This window comes from Larimichthys crocea, chromosome X (genome assembly GCF_000972845.2).
Source record: "Larimichthys crocea isolate SSNF chromosome X, L_crocea_2.0, whole genome shotgun sequence".
Lineage (NCBI taxonomy): Eukaryota > Metazoa > Chordata > Actinopteri > Sciaenidae > Larimichthys > Larimichthys crocea.
This window is the reverse complement of record NC_040020.1, coordinates 15,605,966-15,625,234: the sequence shown is the minus strand read 5'-3', so window position 1 is coordinate 15,625,234 and position 19,269 is coordinate 15,605,966.

The window sequence follows — 19,269 nt, the reverse complement described above, 5'->3', positions numbered from 1 at the left end:
TTAAGAGAGAGTAAGGAGGGGTGTTTGTTTGGGGTGGGGGCATTAGCTCTCTTGGTGTTCAACATTGTGGCACCAAGACTTTACATTGAAAGGATTCTTTGTTTTAGACCACTTTGTTTTCTCTCAAACAATTATCCCAATACAATCTAGTTTATATGACAGACTTTGACAGGTAACCAAGTCAAGTTAATCACATCTGAAAATCCAAAATGTCATGCTTTACCTGCACAATGCACAATTACATGAGATTAAGGATGCAGCTTTCATTTACATTTGTGCAAAAACGTCCAGGAGTTAAGAAGGTCTGAGAGCTCTGGACAGACACACACACACACACACACACACACACACACACACATCCATGGCGGACACCTGCTCCTTCATGAGAGTGGGTGCACAATTTAGTTGTCAGACCTGAACTAGTCAAACAGTCATTCACAAAGAGGATTAGTTGTGTTTCTATTTAACCTGCATCTGCCTGAAACGATCAGATTCACATCAAAACCAGGCTTAACTCAGGTTTGATAAAATCAAACAAGAATATTTCATTTAACTTCATGTTTAGTTTGAGCATGCAGAACTGCATCAGTGTATGTAATGCGCATTCTTTAATCTATCATCTATCTAACAAGCAGTGTCTAATGTCTAATAAAAAAGGTCAGAGCCCTTTCTGGCCTCAGAAGTGCACCATGGCGAGTTTATCATGATGACGTCAGGGTTCGTGAGCTGTGGCTGTGTTTGTCCGTGGGCTTGGTTTCCCTCCCAGGCCAAAAACATCCCAGCATCCTACAAACACACACAGTTGTTTTTGGTTTACAGCAGCGGTTGCTTTTGGTTTGGCCATGACATGCCGTGCTTATCTTGCCTCTTGTCAGTGTCATGGTACGGGTGTGTCACCATACGTGATGTGTGTGTGTGAGTGTGCGTGTGTGCATCTGAGATTACTTAGCTTGATGTCAGGGAGAGTCGCTAGTGAAAGATTGGATGTGACTATGTGTGTGTGTGTGTGTGTGTGTGAGAGAGAGAGAGGCAGAAACTACTTTCCTTGCCAACCGCCATGTTTCCACTGGTTACCTGACCCTGACAGGAAGTGTTTAGTTGTGACAGGTATGGATGGAAGGACATGACTGGAAGATGGTGGTCCTTTCACTCTGCATGTCAGAAACTGTACAGATGGTTACAATTAGGGAGGTCAGTGTGTGTATGTGTGTGTGTGTGTGTGTGTGTGTGTGTGTGTGTGTGTGTGTGTGTGTGTGTGTGTGGCAGCATGGTGTGTTACAAGGTGACAGTGTTTATTCTTATTAATTGTGAATGATTTTCCAGCCCTGCACAGTAGATGCTGACCCTCCTGGCTGAGGGTAAAAGGACCTAAAAGACTCAATTATACACACAGTGTGCCTCTAAAGTATATGACTGTATATGCTCTGTTTAATCACTGTTCTGTTGGCAGGAGGTTTGCAGCAGCCCCTGCAAAGCTACAACACTCCTGATCGCTGTCTTAAGACTATTTCAAAACACTGACTGCAAATTTCAAAATAAAAGCCCCCATTCCTATCAAAGGCCATGAAAATGTTGGTTATTCTTAGACATGTTTCATTGCTATATTTACATGTTATACTTTCACACATTTTAATGGGGAGTTTTACAACACAAAACTTCTGTTTTGCTGGTAATAAAAATATTCCAGTCACATGGACAAATGTAGATTAACCTCTATTTCTTCAGATATAAATGTCAATAACACATACATGCTCTTCGCCTGCTCTCCCTGTACATGAATGACAAAAGTTATATAAGAAAAAAAGTCTCATCATCATAAAAAGACAAGCAAGAAGACAAACTTAATAGTTGATAAAGTCTTTGTAAGCTACACAGGAATTTTAGAATAATAATACAACACATAGAAATTTATAATATGATTTTTAGCAAGAAGGTTCCTGGTTCAAACCTTTTCTGTCTGGACTCTTCATGTCTCTTCATGTCTGCGTAGGTTCTCTCCGGGTACTCCGACTTCCTTACAGAGTCCAAAGGCATGCACTTTTTTTGCCCGTAGGTGTGAATGTGAGTGTGAATGGTTGTTTGTCTCTATGTGTGCTGGTGACTTGTCCAGGGTGTACCCCACCTCTCGCCCAAAGTCAGCTGGGATAGGCTTCAGCCCCACTGTGACCCAGGATAAGTGGCTATAGATGATGATGGATGATTTTTAGCAAAAAGGAAACACTGTTTAAACTGTTCTGATTCTATTCACAGATATGATGATACTATAAACCACAACATGTTAAATATTAATTATTAATGAAACGTAAACGTAACTATCTAAACTCTATTTGTTGTGTTCTGGCTTTGTTTATTTTTTATGAATCAGGTTCTGACTCGTGATTTACGTTGTAAAATAGTGACACGAAGAAGTTTAGTTTGAGAGCAAGAGAGCACTGGTGGAGGTCTCCTCCGGTGATTGATAGCCGTCAAATACCACTCAAACTGAGCACTATCAAGATCAGTCTTAAAATCCTTCTGGGTCCTAAGCAGTCTCCATCTTTCAAAGCATCTCCAATATTTATGTGTTTTTGAACATTTCAGGTCGCTAGTCCTCTTTGAAAAAGGACAAGGCGTCTTAGGTCTTGTAGAGTCCATCTCTGCCAAACTGATGCGCTCCCTTGCTTCCATCGTTGTAGTGCGCTGTGTTTTCCGCAAATTTGTTTCATACCTGGCAACCCCGGATATCGAACACGGAACTAATTGATCAAAATAACAAAGGCCAAAAAGAGACGGACTAGGCAGTAAATTCAGATTTTTGTCAACAAGCAAGTATTTCAATTTAGCATGTTTCCTTAAAAACCGATAATATAGCATATTAATTTTATGATTTAATACAGTAGATATCTTACATATTGTACTTTTAAGATAAGTAAATAATGTTGTCATGAAAACATCATAACAAAAAAAAAGTAATGAAATAAAATACAAATGTGAAAAGACTTCTGAAAGAGCATTTTGAAATAAAAAATCTAATATGAAATAAAAATTACCTTATATGTTGTGTTGTGTTATTTGCCAAAATAATAATTTAACAGTGGACCATCTAGGGCCACAGAATCAATAGAATAGGCTTACAGAGAACAAAGCATCTCAAGTTAGCACTGTTGTTTCTCAAACTCAACAGGTTGTTAAGTCTCTCAAATCAGCATATGAATACACACACACACACACACACACACACACACTCACACACACACACACATGTGCAGTTTCTTGTGTAACCACACAAAAAACAGGACTGGACTGCGACTCACCGTCAACCAACTAGCCAATGAGGTAATCAGTGTGTACGTGCACGCATACGTGAGGTTTTTTGTCCACTTCTGTTCTCCCCATCATCTCTAGCTCCTCTTTCATGTCAGCTACAGTACCCCATCACCAGGACAATCAAAATAAACAGCGGGATTCTGGGTACTGTACTGATGTGACAACAAAGGGTAAAGGGGGCGTGGTCCAGTGGAACCAGAGGAGTGCCACATCTGGGCTTTATTAGCATCACAGGCCAATGACAGATTACTTGTATTCTGTGCGGTGACACAACACTAGGCTGGATGGCGGCCTGCTCTGACAGAGAGGGAAATGACATCATCACAGAAAACTGATGTTTCCTGGGCCTCAGGGAGTCATTTCTGGACCTGGAGGGATTTCATTTAGTTGAGTTTTATCAGGATTGCCATTAACTGATACTGTAGTGACAGTCGTCCTGGAGCTTAAGATGATCTTGGTCATTAAGGCTGAAGTGTGTGTGTGTGTGTGTGTGTGTGTGTGTGTGTGTGTGTGTGTGTGTGTGTGTGTGTGTGCTCGAGTTTTCTGAAGACAAGGTGACTAGGTTTTAAATATCAAAGGAGTAGGGTGTTTTCTGTTCTCTTACAGGCTGGGTCAGTGGTGATTAAAACTTAAAGGTCCAGTGTGTCAGACTGAGAGGTCTCTATTCATATATACAATACTTGATTCTGATTGGTCAGTTCTACAGTCTGCATGAATGGAAGAAGTTCTGATCACAGACTCTGCAAGGCAATAAAACCACTTTTAAATCAATATTTATGGCAAATTATTGATTTCTTTAGTAAGTGGCCATGTAATAAGCAGCATAATGAACAGGGAGCTGTTCATTATTGCAAAATAAACCTCAACAGGATGATGTAGATATTGAATCGCTGTACATTGGCAATGATTCCTGGTTTATTAATCTCACTTTGTGCAAATTAGATGATAATTAAGTTTTTTAAAAAAAAGAGTTCTTGGTATGAAGGACAAGTTTCTCTGTATATTAAACCTTCTGCTCCCACATAGCTTTTACACTAATCTGATACCATTTAGTTCAGACTTGTGTTGAAAGTGAAATAGTTACTAGTTCCAATGTAGACTGCCATCATAACTTTTACAGGCACTTATTCAGACACGAGACTGAGATAGATTCACCTTCTAATTTATCCCATTTTTCTTTTTACATTTGTGGAAGGCTGCTCTGCTGTTGATTAATAAAATTGGCCCTCTGAAAGAGTGATGAAGGAAAAAGAGGAAAAGGAGGCAGTTGCTCTTTGACCCCATCTTCTAGAGACATCAGGACATAGTTAACATGATCAGCAATAGGTTGAGGTAGATGATGAAGGGACATAACATTGAAGGGTTAATGGTCAAAGCAAGACTAGCTCAGTTATGGTAGGTTGCTGAGATATTATCAGCTTCTGTTGTGTTTTCTTTACCCGTCGTCTGCAGTCAAAACTAACTGGATCTCTGTTTCAGCCAGCGGGTTTTGAAAAGCTCCCTCATTGCTCCAAAGGAAACAGTGTTTTCTCCTCAGAGGCTAGCTAGCGTGCTAGCGCTCTACTGAGAGTACTGTGGTCAGTAGACGTTTCTGGATCTCTGTGGTTTTATTGCAACACAAACAGGCTTTACAAACTCTTTGATGAACTCAAACACTCATATCATGAATTATGGATAGAGCTGTCATTCGTCTGCTGAAGCTTTGTAGACTAGAGATTTTATTGTTTTTACAACATCGTCATAAAAGTCCACGGACCTGCAGGCTGAAGGTTCTTGCCATTACAACATCCACAGGGTCATATACATTTCACACTGAAACAAAGACAAAGGCAATGCAGTTTAACAACAAGTGAATGACTTACTGTAAAGAAATCCTTCTTTTTGTGATCAACTTTTTATTGTTCTTGACTTCAGATTTATGCAGAGAAAACACAATTATATAAACTGTCTGTAGCTGAACAGGGTTGGCTTACTGTTCTCTAATGTCTGTTATACTGGTGTTACTTGGAGAGTAGAATATTTTCTGAGGTTGTACACAATGTAAAAAGTTTGAGAAACACTGGCATGGATAGTAGCACTAATGTTGGAACCAACTAGTTAATGTCTGATGAAGATTTAGCTTCTGAGATCAACATCAAGATCAACTTTCTTTGCAGTCAGAATAGCATAAGAAGCTAAATCCTTGTCACACAATAGCTGATTGGTTACATTTGGTCAGTACTATCCAAACTATGAAAGAAAATCAGAACTCTTCTGATGCCATAATCTTGGTCCCTTGCCTACAGGATCTGCATTTATAGGCATTTATATATTTATAGAGAATAGAACAGCACAAACTTTACCCCAAGAAACCCTCACTTCCTTGCACTCCTAATACATCCAGTATGCATGAAATAATTTGTGAGTCCATCTGAGCACGAGCAAACAAAGAGCCGTTGGGAGATGATAACTGTTTCCTGAGGTAACCCTTCCTCAGAGTGAGGTAAGTCCTATAAATATAAATGAAATTCAATATATTATTGTCTTCAGTAAGTAATGAGAAATACCAGATCTTCTCCCAGTCAAGTAGAGTCTCTCCAATATAGTGCTTCAGGTTGTTTGCATGTCAAAGTGCTAGCATCCAGTTTTGTTTTTTTTACATAAACCCACAATCTGGTGTCATCAAGCTATGCGACACTACCAGCCTTAACATGCTTCAACTATCTACAAATACAGCTCTTTTATCACATGACTACTGTACTTTGAGTACTCCTTCTGTCTATACAACAAATGTGTTTTAAGAGTGTGTGTAGATACAACACATCAGTGCATTGTTCATATACCTCGTGCTGAAACATTTTCGCTTTAGGTTTTGTCCATAATTTGATACTTGACTTCATTTTTCCACATTAATCACTGACTCACATGTCAATGCAGATGCTAATGGTACATGACAGCAAAAATAGTTTTACATGTGAGGATGTAAAAAGAGTTTTTATGTTACTCATGTCTCAAGAGTAAAACTCAAAGCAACAGATTTTTTCTCAAATCTCTTTCCAAATAAGTCCAGAGGCCTTTCTGTGGTGCTGAGAGCTGAAGCCACAGCTTCAAAGCCCTGTCTGTCAGCTGGTTGGCTAACTGCTAAAAATCAGACTCCAAACTCACTGGAAGCCTGTTGTTGGTGTTGACAGACCACTTTCATCCCATTTCTGTATTCCTCTACTGGCACACGCAGATATGTTACAATAAATCTGAGAGCTAAGGGCAAAAAATTCCACTAAAGGTCTGTGTGTGTTGGCTAGTATGTTCCATACCCATCAAGATACTTCCTACCTCTGTCACTCTTTACAAAACATGGTGTACTTCAAACAAGCTGTAGAAAATACTTTATCTTTAGCATGTTAACATGCAACACTGAGACTACAGTAAAGCCAAATAAACCTTAAAGACCATATTATAGTAATTACAAAACATTCCATTTTAGTTTTAGGTTATTTTAGTACGGTCACATTTCCTCATATGCTTCCTCCATCTGTGAGTCTGAACTGTGTGCAGTCTGTAAAGCACATTTACACATTTGCACATGCTACAAACGTACCTACTTGATTTATATTTTTCTGAGGGAACCATGAAAAGAAATTCATATGTCTATAGATGTGCCTTTGGAATGACTTTTGTCTGTTGTCTAGTCATCTTTTTTATATTGTTCCGATTCTGTTACACCATAGACATTTAGATAGGGATATCTAGATCAGTGGTTAACAAACATTTTGGCTCGTGACCCTTTAAAATAACATCACAGGATGTCTATTAGTTCAACCAAAAAGTAATGATCCCCTGACTAAAGAAAAAGCTCATTGTCCACTACGATCAAATCAACTTTATTTCATCACCTTATGAAGTTAATATGGTGGATATCCAGCAAAAAAGCAAAACTCTGGAGTCACCTGATGAATATAAGTCCAACGTTCACTCTCTTTTAGCTCTGCTTTTGGTCTCCACCAACTCCTGAAGGAAATATCTGTCTCTTTTTTTCTCTTTTTTTTAAATTTATTTTTTATTTTATGAAAAACCTGATTAGTGCATCTTTAATTTTCTTTCAACCCCCCTGATATATTCTGTGATCCTTTGGAGGGTCCTGACCTCTATGTTTGGAACCATTTTAATAGCACCATAAAATATGGTGTCACATATTCTGAAAAATTACATGGATTGTGTTAATGACTGGCTGAAGCTATACATTTTTTTAATAATTATTATTTCTGACTTATCTCTATCTATACTTCACATAACTCTTGTCTCAATGGATAATTTCATTTAATCACAACTTATTTACCTAATTTTGGCAACCATATTAGTTATGGTAACAGTTATGATAACATTAAAACGTATATCAGTTGGAGACTATTCTGTGATTTTTTTGTTTATTCACTTATAATAATGAATATGTTTATTAAATAATGAGATGAATGTGATATTGTTCAGTTTGTTCTCTGGACTGGATGCTGAGAATCAAAGCAGGAGATCAAAGCTGTGTCTGTCAATCTGATGACTAACCCTGGACAAAACCAAAAGCTTTGACTCACGTCTGTTATTAGAAAACTTTCATCACTTCATCTGTCAGGGAGCTTACAGCAAGCCACCACTGTTTATTAAATCATATCATAATCACAACAAACCACTTTGTGTCTAAAAGTGGACATCAAAGCCAAAGGAAGAACATTTTTTCTCTTTCTTTATTTCGTTCTTCATCACTTCACCCGTTCTTTTCTCCTCTCTTTTTTCTCCCTCTCTCTCTCACTTCTCTCTTTCAGCCCCCCCTCCATCTCCTCTCTCCTCCTTCTATCTCTCCCTCCATCTCTCCCTCCTGTTCTCTTTGACATGTCTCTGTGTTTCCTGTCCTTTGTGAAACCCTCCTCTCTGTCACATCTTGTTTTCCTCATTCTATCCTGTTTTAACTCAGCGCCCGCCCCCTCGTACAGCAGAGTCACGCTATTGGAGGAAATGGGTGAATAGTGGCTGCTGAGTGACAGGTTATTCTGGGCCCACTGTGGAGGTAAACACGGCGAGGTAATGGAGGTAAACGTCCGGTCAGTTGGCTGGGTGGTGCACAAACAATAGGCCAGTAGGTTCTGACTGAGCAGTGACACAGTCAGAACCCCCCTGACGCACATACACATCATCATCATAAGAAGCTTTTTATCATTATTATAATTAAATCTATCAACAAACAACTAACCATGTATTTGATTTGCTTGGAACGAGTACATGTACAACAGCAGCATGGTGGTGTAGTGGTTACAGAGGTCACAGAAGGTTCCCAGTTCTTTCCATGGAGTGGAGTTTGCTGTTCTCCCGATTCTGCGACTTCCACATACAGTCCAAAGACATGCAGGTTAAGGTGACTCTAAATTGCCCATTGGAATGAATGTGAACATGAATGGTTGTCTCTATGTGCTCTGCGATGAACTGGCGACTTCTCCGGGGTGTACCCCGCCTTTCACCCAGTGTCAGCTGGGATCAGCTCCAGCCACCCATGTTATGAAAAATGGATGAATGGATGCACATACAATATTAAATATGCATTAAATGAATTAAATAGAAAAGTTACTAGATAATGCACTCTATCAGAATTAGCTTTAATCCCATTTTTTCATATAATAGTTGTTCAATGATAACTTCAAATGTCACTTTCCTGCTTTCTGAACTTCTTACCATGTCTGTGTGCCTATCACTGCAGCCACTGTAGATAATCTTTCTACAGGCTCAGACAGAGGACATGCTGCTACTTTTCAATGAAAAATAAGGGTGTGTGTGTTTGTGTGTGTGTGTGTTTGTGCGTGTCTGTGTTTGTGTGTTGCTCTTGGCCACACACTGTCACATTTCTGGTTTACAGCTATCTCTGCCTGCATTCTGTGTTATCTTTATTCTCTCTCTTTATGTGGGACATCTCGGTGTTATGGCTGGATGAGTTACTGGAGATACGAGTGGAGAGAAAAATAAAGTGGAATAACTCACTGTCAAATGTTTTCAAGGATGTGAGTAGGCATGTTCTCATTTCAGTTAGAAGTGTCCTCCACTGATTTAGAATTATGATCTTATATATATATATATATATATATATATATAAAGATCCAGGTGGAGCTATTATTATTATTATTCAACACATTCTTCCCGTGTCACCAGGAGCCTACATTAACCACAATGCAGTGTGACTGTCAACAGTTCCATGAGACATTCAGTGTGTTATTTTAGTAGCAGCTAATGTGGAGCTTGAAGTAGATTTTTGACATTTATCAGAGCATTTATTGTCAAATCTGTCAAAGATTTTTGACATTTATCAGAGCATTTATTGTCAAATCTGTCAAAAAGTGAGTCAATCTTCATAACCCATATATTAAACTGCCCAGTTTCACAGCAGAAATAAACATGTTTACAGCCTGGTACAAAAAACACGTTTGGTACAGCACTGAGAGTGAAGATTTAATAAAACTCACCTGTTGAAATGATATCAAAGCTTAAAGTTATGCAGAATTTAACACTTGGTTGCTTTGAATAACAGGTCAAAAATAAATTAGAACTCTTGTTGTTAACTTGTGTTTATGGTGTTGTCAATCAAAGACAATAAAAGTAATTACTATGAAGACTGGATGCCAATATCAAAGTGCCGGATAAATTAATCAGTGAAACAGAGATGAAATAAAAGAAAAAGTAAATGATGAACATGTCTTTGTTTGGGTTTCTTGTACTGGAACGTGGAACTAATATTACATTCCCTGAATTAGTGTCACCAAAATTTATAATGTGGTCATGTGATTTAAAGTAAATGTACATTTGTGTTATTGTCTGCACTTTGTTTCAAGAAGGAGTGCTTGCATTGTCTTAGCTGACTAATTGACAAGCAAAATATTACTTTCCAAAATTATCAGAGAGGAGACCAAGAAAATGAGTCCAAATCAATACCTTCAGTCTACTGCCATCAAAATGAAACTGACATCAATATCCTGTCTCTGTCTGGAGGTGTTAGGCCAAGTGGGACACGCACACACACACACAGAGGGAGAGAGAGGAAGTGTGTGAGGCCCTGTCCGTCTGGCAGAGTGGAAGACGATTCTCTGGAAGGAATGAGACCTCTCTGTAATTTATTCACATTGTTGGCCAATACAAACCAAGCCCTGAAATTACAGCCTGATCCAGACATGCAACAAGTCCACATGATCCTACACACACACATGCACACACAACCCAAAATCAGCGAGTGATCAGCGAGTTAGGACTGTCCTGACTGCATATATATATGTGTGTGTGTATGTGTGTGTGTGTGTGTGTGTGTGTGTGTGTGTGTGTGTGTGTGTGTGTGTAAACTGTGAATGAAGTAAGATGACTTCCAGCTAGATCCAAACAGCAGGTGTTCAGGTGTTCACTCTGGTTGGGAAATGAATCCTTTGCAGGAATAATGATGGTTTTCCAAGCCAGTCTGCTGCAGGCAGAATTCCTCTCGTACATCATGTTAACAGGAGCAAAGAGGCTGCGTATTCACCAAATCAAATGATTTCTTTAGGACTACAAGACTAAAGTTCCCTTATTCATTTCAATCAGACAGAGGGAGGGTGCAGACACAGACAACAAGTGAGTCTTCCTCAACTCTGTGTGCAACTCAGTTGGCCGACCAAAACCATGCACATGACTGGTAGATTACTTTGTAATGTGAATTGTAGTGAGTCAGTGTTTTGGCGTTGATGTTTGGCAGTTGCTTGCATTTTAACAACTCCATACATGTCCATAAAAACACACTCTAGAAACACACTCTAGAAACATGAGATCGAGGAAGTCTTATGTTGACAGTTTTCCTGTCAATTCTGCATCAAAGTCATCCATGAAGATAAAAAAACTTTTTTTTACAGATACACACTGAATTAAACACTGACTCAAAACACTGCTAATTAATTGTCTGTTGTGTGTGCAACGTTTGTTTTTGTTTTTTTGTCCATCACAAAAGTAACTACCCACTTTTCTGCTTCCTGTTTGGTGAACAGATAATATTGATCGGATTTTGATTTCATCGAAACATCAAGGTTAGAAAAAGACTCATATTTCATAATCTTTCACTGGTTACATAGATGATAGCAAGCAGCTGGTCTGTTGCAGAACTATTTGTGTTGTTGGAGCCAAACAAATGATTAAATAAACAAACAAGTAATTCTGTTGTTCTGTTGTCATTTATTACTGTTATTTCATACATGGTGTAGAACTGTTGTATAAAAACAATATACCACTCAAGCTTGTGATGTTATACTGAATATCAGCACGGCAGTGATTATTTACATCCAAAACACAGTAATGCTGATAATTAGTATATTTCCCCCCTTTTGTGATATTTCTTTAATAACTTGCCCTACAGTGATGTATGAGTATGTCAATACATCACTGCAGCAAGGTGGGAAGTTAAACCACCTGAGGTCACTAAAGACAAGATTTTCAGGGGGGTGGGTTAAGCTGTATTACATCATCTCACCAGTACCTGATACAACACACCAACACAGCCCCACCAGTGTAGCACCTTTCATTTCTTTAACACCGTGACACATTCAGTTTTTAATACCAGTGTCACACTGTTAAACAAACGTTTAACAATCTTTTGTTCTGTGATCTAGTTTTTTAAGGTAAAATAACTTTATAATTTAAACATTACAGCTGCTGCTGTCACGTTTCAAATATTAAACATGTCCTGGGTTCAGAGAGCAAAGGAGACGAGAGGAGACCGAATGAAGGAGAAAGGGATACAGGGGGAAGGAAGTAAGGAGAGACCCCTGGACCCTCTTTGAGTGTTTATATTGTGGTGGTAGGATATCCTGCTACATGATGAAATCATTACAGACCTGTGTAGTTGTCCTGTGTGTGTGTGTGTGTGTGTGTGTGTGTGTGTGTGTGTGTTTGTGTGTGTGTGCTGAGTGATCATGCCAAGGGTCAGAACCCTTTGTTAAATCAATAGACTAAGCTGCAGTCTGTTCTGCAGGTCCTGATGACAAGGAAACAAGAAAAGGATTAAGGTGTTGATTATAAAATATTTACTTCATTTTACTGATTTTTTTTCTGCAGTCTATGTTTTTTGGCCACTAACAATGAACGGACATCACAGATGTTTGCTGTAGCTAGAAACACGCACACTAGTGATGCAATTACATCCGAGTACAGGCCAGGTCATAAAAATGAACATTCCAGGTAGGGTGAATCATCCCCGCCTTAAGATAGACGCTGTGTGCACTTATGCACAAGGCACAGCAGCATACACTCATTAGGTCAGTTGATGTTTTGTGTTCTTGTACACATTCAAAAGATCACACACACAGACACATGGTCCAGGTTCATACAATGAAGTTTGTTCTCCTGATAAATCCTGAGCTCCGTCAGTGCTGTTTAAAAACAAGAAAAGATATATGTTTCATATTATTTCCTCTGTCAAGTTTAGAGCTACAATTTTCCATCTGATTAAATGTCTCAATATATTTGCTGCACTGACGTTACTGCCAACTTCAAAAATGACTGAAAGCAGCCGCTGTAATCGTTGAAGTAAATCATAAAACACTAATGCGTCAATTGAAAACACAAGAAATGAATCATCTGGAAAGCTTGCACTGCTTGACACAATTTAAAAGGCAATAACGCCTGCAGGGACCATTAGAGGTGGAGTGAAATGTCCATATGAGTGCAGGTCTTTGAATGGGAAAAAAATTATTTCGGGTGGTGGATGATTTATGCAAATGTGGGTTAGAGCTGATCCACTAATGCACACATCTGTGTGTGTGTCAGTTTAAATGCAAATTTATATTATCCTTATATATCATACTGTACATCCTCTAAAAATCTATTTTTCTTCAGTCTGAACTCAGCTTGATGTCCAGTCATCAGAATTAGCTCTAGCATTGCTGTACTGAGACGAATGCTGAGTTAACTCACTGGAAAACTTGTTTACTCTATTTAACCAGAACACAGAGTTTTGAAACATTTCTTGTCTTTATACTTTGACTGACTGTGACTTCAGACAAATGAAACAAGTTTTCATTGCAACTTAATATTTAAAAAAAGATCTGTTTGAAAAATACAGACACAAGATCACAAAATTAGACACAGATCTAAAATTAAAAATGAAAATAGAAAACAATTTTGAATATTGTTGTACAATGACTGATGGGTGGGACAAAATGTACAGAGTCCAAAAGACAATAATAATCAGATGAGTCAAAACTGTAACTGAAGAAATGAGACAATAAGATGAATAAGAGTGTAAAGAAATATCAGGATTTATACTTTAAGCTCAAATCAGTCATTAACATTTATTTTATTTTATTAATTTGTTAAATCATGTTTTCGTTTACCTTTAATCAGCTGATGAAAAATAAAAAAACTTCGTAGGGAAAATAGAAATAGATTGAACTGTTTACTGATATATTACTAACTAGATAATATGAGAGCTATAAAGAGCTGAAATCAATCATTTATTTTATCAGTGACTGACTCTCATGAACGCCCATAAACTTTTATTGTGAAAAATAACTGTTTCTAGATCAATCTTATAGAACTGAATTTACAAAGAGCCACAGAGATGATCACACTGTGACGGTCTGACTGCACAATACATTATACTGAGCGACTCCATCATCTAGTGCTGCCACATGGACGATGTTGTGTGTGTGCGTCAGGAAAACCTCCAAATCCTTCATGTGCTCCTTTAATCTTCACTGCTGAACCATTTCCATCGTAATAAATCAATAAATACAGTCAGATGTAAAACACAGGAAATAGCATTACTTCCTGTGGCTGCACAATACTAATAGATTTTACACATGAGACACAGAGCTCAGATCACCTATCAGCAGCACTGCCTTCAAGCAAGCGTGTGTGTGTGCAGAGTGCTTCATCTGTATGTATTTATGGGTGTGAGCATGTCTGTGTGGTGAAACTGAGCCACGCGCGCGTGTGTGTGTGTGTGTGTGTGTGTGTGTGTGTGTGTGTGTGACTCCCCTCAGTGGTCTTGTTCTCTGCTCCAGTCATCTCCAGGGACTTCGATCAGCTGAAGGAAAAAATGAGCTGATCAAGGAATGGAAGACATAACATGAAAACGTGTAGATGAGTAACATCAGCAGAGATTAAGTCAGACATATCATCACCATCATCACTACATTACTTTCGCCTTGTTATCATAAATCTGAGGAAAAATAAGCCACAGATTAGATTAGATTAGCATTTGCTCTCTTGCTGAGATACGTTACGACATGACATGATATGACTAATATTTAAAAAACCAAAAACAAATCTAGAACCAGCAATGATTAGCTTAGCTTAGCTTAGCTTAGCTTAGCTTAGCCTAGCTTAGCTTAGCTTCGCATAAATACTGGAAACTGGCCTGACACTGTTGAAAAGTAACAGTTATCTACTAGCAACTAATAAACACATTATATCTAGTTTCTACAAAAAACTGAGGTTTCAAAATGTTGTGTGCTAGGCTAAGCTAAGCTAACCAGCTACTACTGATAGCAATCTTCTTATAACTCTTCTAACGCAAAAGCTTTTTCCTCAAAATGTCAAACTGTTCCTTTAATATGGTGAGATTGTGAGAAAATCTTTGAATTTAAATATAGACGATGTGATGAGATGATGATGTGTGACATGTATAAAGATTTAAAGCAGCTAGCTCTTTGTGTTATTTTGTTATTAGCATCAATAAACACTATTGCAAACACACAGGAATTTGGTGTAATGGCCAGCATTATGTACACATGTTTTAAGATGCTGGTCAGGTTCTTCATCTTCATGTCAACCGTGTGTCTCGTGAAAATGTAGCAGTGTTTGTCTTCACACACACCCACACACACGTACACGTTTCAGAACTGTTTTAACAGACTGAAAGTGTTCTTTATCAACCTTCACATGCAGAGAAACAAAAGCATCATTTCCCGTCTGTGTTTGTCTTACATTCACTCCGATTCTTTGAAGCCAGCGCTAATGTTCTGTCTTTCACTACAGTGTGATTGTTGGTCGGACAATGACAGGCACACTCGTATGTTTCCTCATCCCATCCAGGAGGAAATTTTACATTTGTCACCCTCATGTATGTCCGTCTGTGTGTTCTCTCTGCTTGCATGAAGTAATGTAACAAGTGGAGAGGTGCTGAAAAACAGGGAGCAACAAATGATTCAACAATGAAGCGTGCATCACCAGAAGCTCGCTCAGACAAACATGGAGGTGAAAGAGGAAACCAGAATGAATGGAACGATGAAAGAAAAAGAGTAAGAGGCTGTGAGCGAAGGAATGTGTGTGTGTATTTATGTGTGTGTGTGTTACTGAGTCCATTATATTACACCGGAGGAAAAGTACTGTTTTTCAGTCATGTCCATTCTTTTTTATATGAAGAATAAACTTAAAATAATGAATAATTCAATTTAGATTAGTGACTAACCAAACATATATTAAAAAAATAATAAACTTAAATAAAGAGGAAAAAAATGTCAATTTCTGCCTTAAAGACGTTGGTGTATGCTCATATTGGGTAACATCAACTCTGATATTAATCAATCTGTGATCAGCTATGAGTTATTAACACGCAACAGTAAAGAAATTGGTATTTTTGTGATTTATTTCCAATTTCCAAGTACTTGACTTTTTTACTTTCTACTTGGACTTTACCGTCATTTAGAGAGACTCTTTACTCCACTACTCTGACGTGACAGCTGGAGTTAATACTTTGCAGATGAAGATTTTACCTAAAAACAACATGTGGTCAGCATATAAAAGACAATACTTTGTTAAAGATTAAACCAGTTGTTCCAAACCTTTGAGAAATATTTCCCCTTTAAACTTTTCATATGGTATCATTTAAAAAACTGTTTGAGGTCTGGAGAGCTGCAAAATGATTCAAATTTTTCACAAATAGCACAAATCAGGACATAATTTTTTTCTTCTTGATAAAAAATGCAGTGACACATCAGTATTAATGATATGTCATATATAATAATAACATATCAGTCACAGAAAAAGTACTTGATACTTTTGAAAATGATTCAGTGTTTCTAGATCTTTTGTCAGATGTTAGTATGATATACTGACATGTAATTACAAGCATTTCATAAGTTTTAAAGTTATCTAAAGTTTAAGTTGATGCAATATTTGCAGTGCTGAACCTGCAACATCTCTGTAATTTGCCCTGGCATCAATTAACTTCTGGGCCACATCCTGACTGTTTTGTTTGTCCTCTCGCCTCTTGAGGACTAACTCACAAGCTCTCACGACTGGCGCTTGCCGGACTTTCTTGGGCGCCCTGAAACTTTCTTCACAATGTAAGTTTATTTTTCATTGCAATTCATCTGATCGCTCTTCACAACATTCCGTATATGCAAATTGTCGTCATAAAAACCGAGACAGCAGACTTTGTAAAAAATTGATATATGTGTCATCCTGAAAACTTTTGACCACGACTGTATACTCTATGTGTACAACAATGTTGCAGTGTAACAGAAAGTTTGCTGTCTGACTCTGATGACGTGTTGTAAACCAGCAGTGGTCAGAAGTAACACACAGACTGTCTTTAGTTTGTAATTACTTCTTCTGTTGTTGTTGTACTTTCTGTGTAATTACACAAACACATGTGATGCTGGTACTGTTTGTACTGATGTATTTTCTGTGCAACCTTAATATTATTTTAATGTAATTACTTTACTTTATTCTGAGTGATTGTGCAGCTAAATGCCTATTGCAATGTCAATATGATTAATACTTAATACCAATAACATCAATAAAGCAGAAGAGATCAAATGGCTCAAATCACATTAAAGCTGCAAAACAGCCTTTAGTCCACTAGATGGCGCTGTACATCCATGCTATGTCCGACCTGTTAGGGGTTTTTTTTTTATTTACTGGAGCAGCAAGAACCCGATTTTACTCTGATTTTTGTCAACTGGGAAAAGTGGAATAACTTGTAAAAAAACATTACAAATCAATAAACTAATTCTCTGAACAGAGAACAGAACATTTAGGAAGTAAACTGACTTTTACAAGAGAAATAAGATGGATGGAGAATGATTTCATGAGTAATTTAAATACTATAAATAACTTCATATATATTCTGCTGGTATGTATTATTGCATCACTGCGTACCTGCACTGGGAAAACCAGAAACAGCACAAACAGGCACAAGTGTTGGATATAAAACCACTGCTGTCAGCAAAACTACAGTAAAGAGCTGAGATATTTCTCCTCTGTCCTTCTTTTCTCTCTGTTCTCTCTTCATCTTCTCAGCTCCCTCCTTCTTCTTTCCTCCTCTCTCAACCCTTCGTCCTCTCTCCCTGCTATGTTTTATTCAAGTGGCATCAAAAAAGCAGGGCTTTTTATTTCCCCCTTTGAGATTGTGAATAACACTTTCAGAGTCAATACAAAATACTGCTAAAATAACATTTAGACCAGTCTGAAGTCATTGACAGTTCTATCAATTATATTAACCTACATTATATTTTATTTTCTGTTCTTTATAAGGACGGTTTCAAAAGCTGACAGGATCATGTTCATGTGTCATCACCACACTCTATTTCACACTGCTGGCCTCACCCCTTCCTCACCCATGCCTTGCTGTCTTCACTTCCCACCCCTCTAACCCAGACACCCCCCGTGCAGCCCCAAATCCCCCTACAACCTTAAAACTCTCTCTCCCAAATATCCTTCCTCCCAGACGTCTTTCCCTCGACCTCAAACTGCCCCAGTCATTCAAAAACTCAAAATTTGGATTTCATTTTAGCTGTTAGCATTGATTCGTTGTTCAGTGATCTGAACTATGGATCAATAAAGATTTGAATGTATTACTGTGTGTGTTTGCCCATTGTGAAATTGTGTTTTAATGTGTGTGTGGAGGGAGGGGGGAGTTACATCCAGTGTATCAGTGTGTCAGTCCTTCAGCTTAGCCTCGGCTCTGCAGGGGTTCACTCCTTATTTGGGTCATCAGATGGTTAAAGAGTTAAACTCCTCTGGCTCTTTGGTGCAGACAAAAAAAGAACGGTTCCAGCTCCAACAAATGATGTGTGTGGCCTACATCCTCCATGACACTCACATACAGCTCCTTATAACCACTGTCTTTTGTAAAGGGGTGTATACAAATGTTGGCAGCATCATATATATAAAGAAGTCCTAATAAAAACATAAATATTTAATTCCGTGCCACACTGCTAAAAATTAGGGAGTAGTATAGTAAGACACATTGTGTTTAGATTTCGATGTCTTATGTGATGGATAGAGACAACTAAACCAGCAGTGAGAGGTCAAATAATGCACAACTTTTAGACACTTTAATATTTACATTTTCTGCTACTTTACACACTTTAACCACATGCTTTTCAAAATAAGATTTTACTTTTTTACTAAATAAAATGTAAATTATAAATTTTAGCAGATTCATCCAGTGGTTGAATTTAGCTTGTGACAATGTGTGATCTGCCCTCTAAACTTCTCAGTAAGTAAGTAAATATAGTAAATAATTGTTTTAGACCCAAAGAGGTAATGTTATCCAATATTTCAATCACATTGCTAGCATCTATGACAGAATTTCTCTTTAGAAAAAACTCATATGTGAGGCCTGCACCACCATCTTTAGACAGTGTTTGATTATTTTTTTTAATAGTCATCATTTAATTACAAAATTGCATTTTCATTATTACTTTATTCAAATGTTGTTGTTTTTTTTTTGTATTTTAATCTCTAATTATCTTTTACCTATTCATTGTTTTTATGCCAAATAGAAACACTTCATTAACCAAGTGATTGAACCTGCTGTGAGTGGAATACAACCTGCAGCCAAGGCATGGCTTGTCATTTAGTAGAAACATTTACTACAAACGTTTATGTTTGCAGAAAACCCACAAATGATTTCTGCCTGAGTGACAGTGTTGCATCGCTACAAAGAGATCTGACTCTGACTACTGATCCGCAGTTTGCACATTTTCC